Source organism: Gavialis gangeticus, unplaced genomic scaffold (genome assembly GCF_001723915.1).
Source record: "Gavialis gangeticus isolate Ggan-Ray unplaced genomic scaffold, GavGan_comp1, whole genome shotgun sequence".
NCBI lineage: Eukaryota > Metazoa > Chordata > Crocodylia > Gavialidae > Gavialis > Gavialis gangeticus.
Window position 1 is genome coordinate 71715266 of NW_017729024.1, and position 6420 is coordinate 71721685.

Here is a 6420-nt window from a genome sequence, read left to right on the forward strand (position 1 = left end):
ACACAAGACACTGTGAGCGCTCTAAGTAAAGCATCCCCCCACCCTGGGGCACATGTAAAGATGCCCATTGCTTCTTATAATTGCTAAGGAGAAAACTAGATAAGACTAAAGGAGACTCTGTAAGAGAGAGTATATCTAGGCCTAATAATGACTTATAACCCCTGACCTGAACTGGGTGAAGAAAGTCATTTGTTTTTTACTTTGGTTTGGTGTGACAGTGGGTATAGACAGATATAACACTTCAGCCATTTTAAATGTGATTTAAACTGCAGACATCCAGACCTACAAGTCAATTTAAAATGGTTTAAACTTCCTGAAACATTTCAAAAGTATTCCTGGAAAATTATTTATTATTTTGAAACAGTCCTCCTTGAACCAGTTGTGTTATGTGAAGACATCTAACTTTCCACAGCTTCTCACCCCTCCAAATCCTGCACAGCAACTGGCTACTATGGTATGCAGCCAGAATTCTTCTGCCCCAACCTATATTACTTGCATGTGACCCATTCCATGGTGTCCCAATCTGATTTGGGTAGGGGGCTGGTCAGGTACATAGGGGGCATACCGCTGCTTCTGGGTTCTTGGGATGCTGTGGGGGATGAGGGACACTACCCAGTGTCTCTTCACCTTTTAAACTTTTCTATCCACCTGACAGTCCATTCATCCAATCCATACTTCCTTGGCTTGCTTGCAAGAATGTTGTTGGGAGACCATATCAAAAGCCTTGCTAAAATCAAGGTATACTACATCCACTGGTCTACTCACATCCACAGAATCAGTCATTTCATCATAGAAGGCAATCAGGTAGGTCAGGCATGATTTGCCCTTGGTGAATCCATGCTGACTGTTCCTAATCATCTTCTTCTCCTCTAAGTGCTTAGAAATGGATTCCTTGAGGAGCTGCACCATAATTTTTCCAGGGATTGAGGTCTGTAGTTCCCTGGATCCTCCTTCTTCCCTTTTTTAAAGATGGGCATTATGTTTGCCCATTTCCAATCACCAGGACCTCTCCTGATCACCATGAGTTTTCAAAGATGATGGCCAGCAGCTCTGCAATCACACTGGCCAATTCCCTCAGCACTCTTTGATGCAGCTCATCTGGCCCCATGGACTTGTATACATCCAGCTTTTCTAAATAATCCTTAACCTGTTCTTTCTCCACTGTTGGCTGCTCACTTCCTCCCCAAACTGTGATGCCAGGTTCAGTAGCCTGGGAGCTGACTTTGCCTGTGAAGACTGAGGTGAAAAAGGTATTGAGTACTTCAGACTTTTCTGCATCTTCTGTCACTAGCAGTGGTGACACATAGGAGGTGCATGGGGGGTGCATGTACACCCCCTGTCAGCCCATGCTCTATACTTAGATGATGGGTGGAGGGGGCAGGCAGAAGCGCTGGTACCCACCCTGCAAGTGCTGGCTGGAACAAGGTGCTGGATGAAGCAGCTGTGGCACTCCCAGAAGTGGCTGTGGCCACTTCCAGGAGCTTCACAGCCACTTTCAGGTGAGTGAGATTGGCTGCAGGGGGAACCCCCCTCCCGGCACTGACTGGTTACTGGGGGGAAAGCATGTTCCCCCCCCCGACTCAGATGACACCAGTTGCCCATGGTCACTAGGTTGCCTCCCCCATTTAGTAAAAAACCCCATACTTTCCCCAATCTTCCTCTCGCTGCTGCCATACTTATAGAAAACCCTTCTTGTTACTCTTCATGTCTCTGCTGGCTGCCACTCTAACTGCACTTTGGCCCTCCTGATTTCATCCCTGCATACCTGAGCAACACTTGTATACTCCTCCCTAGTTGTTTGTCCAGGTTTCCACTTCTTATAAGCTTCCTTTTTAATTTTTAGCTTATGAAGGGATCCCTGCTAAGCCAGGCTGGTCTTCTGCCATACTTGCTAATCTTCCTTCTCACTGAGATGGTTTGTTCCTGAGGCTTCAGTGAGGTTTTTTTAAAATACAGCAAGCTCTTCTGGACTCCTTTCCCCCTCATAAGGGAGTCTAGAACCACCAGCACTCACCACTTCTTCTTGGTGGTGGTAGTGGTCTCAGTCCTTCCAACCAGGGAGGCCTGGCCTGTCCACCTCCACCAGTAGAATGTGCTCCTTCTACTCTGTTGCTAGCACTCCATATCTGTTCTTGAGGCAAACGACTGCAGGTAGAGATGAAGACTTCTGCTTGCTTCTGGACATCACAAGCTTCCAGCTTCCTGGGAGTCCATGTCTTCCCCTTCCTCTAGTACTGCCTTTGCCCTAGAGAATTCCTCCAGCACTGAATCAATGAAGACCTTATGGCAGAGGATGCTTCAGAGCTAAACAAGCCAATCTCCAGTTGGCCTCCTAAGCCATCTCCAGAGTCATCAATGGCTCCCCTATTTGCTAGAAAACTGTTGTCCTCATATCAAGGGGCTAATGACAAGAGGGGCACCCTTACTTCTACATTCCCAGGTACCTGCCCAAAGTCCTTGCAAGCTTTTAAACAGAATACCACACACTCCAGGAACGCAGAAACAAGAGCACTCCCTCTGCCCACCCGATCACCCTGCTACCTCCATGCCAAGTCAACTTGGGATGCCTCAAAGCCTGGTCAATTGCCACTAATGGAATTAAATTGATAAGCAGCTTGCAAGTAAAAAATGTTTAAAAGTGGCGGAGACTTTGTAGAGCCCTCAGAAACCCAGCTCCCTCAGAACCTATAAGCAGGAGTCAAGGCTCCTTTCCACCTGGCTACCCTTGGGGAAAGTCTTCTTAAGGTCAGTAGCCTGGGCCAGACATCTTGGGTAACACTCTGCAGTACACAGCCCTCTGGGAAGGGGGTCCAGGGGTCCAGGCAGCCTCCACAATGTACTGGCCACTCATTCACAGCCAAATCTTCCTGGGATTCATCAAACTCTGGACATTACCATGAATTGAAGTATACTGATGAGCAGCTTTAGAGAAAGTACTCTTTAATAGCCAGAAAATGTTTGATGGCCCCATAGCACCCAGCTCTCAGGAACCCAAAACCAGGGGTAAAGGCAGTCCTTCTTCCTCCACACATATACCTGGAAATGACCGGTCATTGAACCACCATGCGGAGTTTCTAAAGTACAGGAGTGATCTTTAGTGAACTCAACACAGTGAGAAGGGAGATCAGAAAACTTCAGTGGCAGATGACTGACAGCTTTTTCCTTCTTTCCTTTGCCATTCAGCTAATCAGGATCTTCCCTGCTCGGGGAATATTGGGGAAACTCTATGGCATTCACCACTGGGAAGCATTCTGGGTTGGGTATTCTCTGCATCCCCTGGAGGCCATTTGACAGAACTGTAATGTCTAAAAGGGGACTGTTCTATTTAGAACCCTTGGCAGTGTACCCTACAGATACTTCTAGACCAGGACATGTGTCAAACAGTTTCCAATCAGTGACATTCTTGGAATAATTTAAGTTGTGTGTGTCCATTTCCTGGGACACTGAAGCACTTTCCAAATGCTGCAGTCTGGTTCTGTGTTGAAAATTCAGGATAAGTCAACCTACAAAGAATGGGACGGAAACTCACATTGGTTTGGTATGAGGCTATTTGGTGGCAAGTTGAGTTTCTGTTTGTTAGCTTTTCACATGATTTTTTTTTTCTGTTTCCTGAAGAGTACTCAGAAGTGAAGAGTTACAGATAAGAAGATAAAAGAATAGTTTGTGTAGGTGTGTACATGCACATGAGTGTAAGTGTGCCTATATATAGATAGGTAAATAGATATTGACTTTGAATTTGAGAATGCTGTTCTGAGAAAGTTAAAATGGAGCTACACATCTTGAACACAGATCTGGAGGAAGAAACTCCTAGATTTCAACCTTGAAGCTATTGTTATGGCTATCAGCCACTTCTTCATTTTCAACATATATGGTATAGCATTTTCAGCACATGTGATATCAAAAATCAACCCTGCTTCATGGATCACTGTGAAGATTAACTGTCTAGAGCTTATAAAGGCCTTTAAGAACCCTTACCTCATCATCTTTTCTTTTTCCCAATCCCAGAGAGAGTCCAGAAATCTGTTAGTGAGGAAGGCAGTAAAAGGAAACTTCAACCTAATCCTTATAGGAATCACTGGCAATCTAATAGGTTCCCAATGCTAGGCATACGTTTCCCTAACGAAACTAAGAGTGGTTCAAAAGAAAAAATATTTAAAAGCAGTGATAATGGGGCAGATCTAGAAACACAATCCCAATGTGGTAGTATTTTAGCTTTAAAACATGAGGGGAGTATAACACCTTTTGACAGAAAATAATCTTATTTTATGCACCCATGCAAAATCTCTGAACACCCAGGTTTTTGAGTACACACCAGTCTGGCCAAAATTTGAAGACAAGAGCACCATCTCCCAGAAAAGAGCACATATCTTGGTGTTCGTATCCTGATTTAGGAGGCCTTGGCAATATTGGTCATTATGACTATTATTATTCCTCTTTCCCCATCCCTAAAATCAACTTGACTGCTTAACTGTCATTTTTTAATTAGTCCACTTCCGGCATAACAGATTGAGTCTCTTGAATCATTGCAGACTTTAAATTATGTCAGTAAGTCACTCAAAGCCCTACTACTTACTTTATTCTAAGACAGCACTAAAGTTACCTTTTAAGGAAATCTAGCTACATAAAATGGCATTGTAGATACACTTGCTCGGTTGTTGAACAGCAGTTACAGTGTAATTAGTGCCACTTAATGGAAAATGTTACTGAGGTGCATATTGTTATTAATCAAGCTCCAATATAAAGCTGGCTGCTGTAGTAATGAGTGCAATTACCAACTGACGAACTGTTCAGCCTGAAAACTGACCCTAACCAAATTCTCCTTATTCAAAAAAACCCTCACAGGGCTTAAAATCATTTTATTTCTGGCACTTCTGTGACATAAATCCAGCCCAGATGAGAGAAGAGTCAATGTATTAAATGTTCAAGTAAAGAACTTAAGAAAATAAGAGTGTTACAATAAAAATGTGATACGTAAAAGTAGGCTTGCTTTCCACCTGACCTGACAAGACAACCCTCTCCTGCTTATGCTCCCACCATAACAGACACTGAGGAACAACTTAACCCAGCTGCATGGGAACTCTTCTGTACACATCTCAAGAATGTCTATATAACAGTAATCATCTAGGAGCTGTAGTCAATAGAAAAAAAAATCCTTGAAGTTCTTTTTGGCACTTGCAGTATCTAATAGTTGCTTGCCTTGTGCTCCTCCCATGGTTGACTACACTGTTGGTGCTTTCAACCCCTGGCAGCTGCAAAAATAGGTTCCCTTTCACACCCACTTTTCCTGGTAAATTTTCTGGGACCATTTTTGCTAGCCTGCTCTGAATAACTCTGCCTTTTGCTGAATTCATCCTGAGATGGCAGCTTCTTGTCCTACTTTACAGTTTGCCTTTTAACTTTAACAGAGAACAGATCCAAATTCCATCTGCCAGCTAGCTCCTTTTGTTTATGCAGTAGACCAGAAATACTGCAGGAATTTCAGATACACTCACCAATGGAGGACCTTATTACATCAGATAAGAACATGAATAATAGAAGCAGTATAGGTACCCTTTTATTATTAAATTAAGTGTATATTACTCTAACCCTACATTTTCTGTGCGCCACAGGTTTACTAAAGGAATTTACGAACAGAATTTAATTCAAGATGTTACCTGCTAAATAGGAAATAGGTAGGCGTTTGGAAACCTGAAAAGTAAACGAGACATTTGGGGATTTCTATAAGCATAGCTGAATGCTTCTGTTGATAAGGTCAGTGGTGGAATGGTTAACAATGTTGACATTTAAACTATCATTATTAGATATTAGTTTTGACATCCTACTAAAATGCATGGGCTAATTCTCTCTTTTCTCAGAGTTGTTGTTCCAAGGCTTTTGATAGACTCATGCAGATATTAGCGTTTCAGTTCATACTTGCTTCACATTTTCAAGGTCATTGACTTACCCTCTAAACCAGGAAGGCCAGAAATATAATTGTTTTAAAACAAAAGCTTCCACTGTAGAATACAATTCTGTAGTGAGAGAGATTTAGTGACAATCTCAGTACCTCAGAATCGTGGAACACTTGGGGCCCTACCTCTAGTAACACAAAGACCTCCTCAGCGCTATTGTGACCAAGTGGCTGCGTTGAGAACTCAAGGCTACAAAAACAACACTGGAACTACAAGCCTAACAAATTAATTCTCTTATATAATATTAATGTTTAATTTCCAGATTTTTACCTATATATCTAACATTCCATGCTAAATTTTTATCAGTATTTCTCTATATCCTTTCTTCAGTGAATCTTATATTTTGCCTATTTGGTTCTCTTGGATTTTTGCCTACTGACCCATCCCCTAAAATCTCTGTCAATAGGTGGCTGAAGGCCATGGTTAATGGGTAATAGGGCTTAGCCCTCCCCCCCCCCCCAAAAAAAAA